Here is a 1923-nt window from a genome sequence, read left to right as displayed (position 1 = left end):
TTTTTCACCGTAAAATCTACAAACATTTAGTTGAGCTTGTTGTTCCTGTTTATTTATGCGTATTCTGTGTATTGTACAATGTAAAACTGGAGTTAAATTCCTTGTACATATGCACATACTTGAGAAGTTTTCTTACACCCTTTAAAATCAAGAAGGCCTCGCGATCTCCCACGAAGCTTTGGGCGACCCCTAGTGGGAACCACCGTCCTAACACACGTCTGCAGTGCATCTTTAAACTGAATACACAGACTTCCTGAAGCATTAAAGAACGTATTCAATACCTTTTAATCCAACCAATGCAACCAGCTGAGATCCCGGTTCATGTATGTGATGATGTGTAACTGAATAATGAAGTATGTCCATCACTGTTATCACTGTCGCATTAGTTTTTTAATACATTACTGACTCCTTCTCACAGCTCCTCTCTTGAACCGCGTTCATTCGTGGTCAAAGCAAAGCAAAAAATACAACAGTAGAAAAAAAAAAGAATAAATATATTTAGTATGTCTCAGAGGAGTTGACACATTAAGTTTATACACTGTGCTAAAACATCTCATGTAAATGTCACAGTGTAGGACCCAGGAAGCTGTCATGCCACGGCTCCATCCACAGTAATACAGGCTTTTCACTCCTGTCCAGTTTCCATGGTGATAACTCTAAAGAATGGGCTGTATGTCTAACTCTTAATACTGTGGAAGATTGCCTGTGTATGTGTGTGTGTGAGTGCGCCACATGATATTTTATATGCTCTGTCATTATGTGAATATCCTCTTTAGTTTCTATAAAATTTTTTAAGGGATATTGACCAGAAATCTCATAGAAACAGGCTCGTAATTATCCTGCTCCAGATTTGATTTCTCCCCTCGTGATTGCTTGAAAATCTACGAGGAAACAATTGATTGCACAAACAAGACACACACAAAAAAGAAAAACTGATTTGGTTTATCCCCTGTTCTGTTTGTCTACTTCCCTCGAAAAGCTAGAGGCCTTGAGGACGACCGTCTGTTTAAGTGCTACAGTCTCAAACCGCCTCTGAACTTGAACAGACTTGTCCAATATTGATGTGGCTGAAAATGTGAGGCGACAAGAGATGAACTGCAGCCAGCTGTTGGCCTCTCGTGATATTTCCACAGAGGAGCAATACCACGCTCCGAGGACGGGGTGGATTTCAAGGGGGCCGAGGCGGCGAGATGTGAATATTGCAGAAGGAGAAGTGAAACGAGCCCCGGTGCTGTGATACAATAGCGGCTGCACGGAGCCATACATTATCTTGTCATTCTTCTTCCTGCCAAAAAAAAAAAAAGGGTCTGATGTTGATGAAACCGTGTTGCCCTACTTTAGAAAGTCTCAAACTGTCTTCTCCCTAGAACCGATCTGCAAGATTTATGGTTTTTGGGTTTTAATTTGGATGTGGTTGGTGGTGCCATTCCCTCCGGTCTGGTGCGCGGTCTGCTACATGAAGTCTAAGCTATAACCAAACTGCTTTCACCTTCACTGCTAGTCATGCAGTGGACTATAGAGGAATTGTTAAATAATCTCACCATGATGAGCTTTGAGTCACCAGTGGCACATGGTTTCTGTAGTTTTGATTCATTCCTGCATTAACCTTAAAGCTTGCCTGTATCCGTGCTACAGTACATAGAATAAAATCAGTCACTTCCTGCCTCAACAAGTGTAAACACACACACACAAATGCACACAGTCTTAGAGACAACCTGGATTTTATAGGTCAGGCTTTTTACATTTCTTATGAGCAAGATCATAAATCAGATAAACTACTATCATACTGTAAGTAAGGCAGTGTGACGCTTGTTTCCATAGCCGGTCTGCTCCGACTGAAACTGCTGTTTTTATCATCTACGTCGGTGAATTAAGGATTTATTTCCACCAAACCAGAGTTGGTGATTGTTGGAAACACTAACA

General features: G+C 41.2%; 1 protein-coding gene across 1 annotated transcript in view; it reads right to left on the bottom strand.

Annotated features, from left to right (window-relative positions):
- Window positions 1-1923, bottom strand: part of LOC118325467 (leucine-rich repeat transmembrane neuronal protein 4-like) — a 52146-nt gene that overhangs the window by 14448 nt on the left and 35775 nt on the right. The gene's annotated exons all lie outside the window — the stretch shown is intronic.

The sequence above is a fragment of the Morone saxatilis genome, unplaced genomic scaffold, assembly GCF_004916995.1.
Source record: "Morone saxatilis isolate NCDOM2014 unplaced genomic scaffold, NCSU_SB_2.0 Contig16, whole genome shotgun sequence".
Classification (NCBI taxonomy): Eukaryota; Metazoa; Chordata; class Actinopteri; family Moronidae; genus Morone; species Morone saxatilis.
Note: the sequence above shows the minus strand (reverse complement) of the source record. Positions and strands in the feature narration are given on the sequence as shown.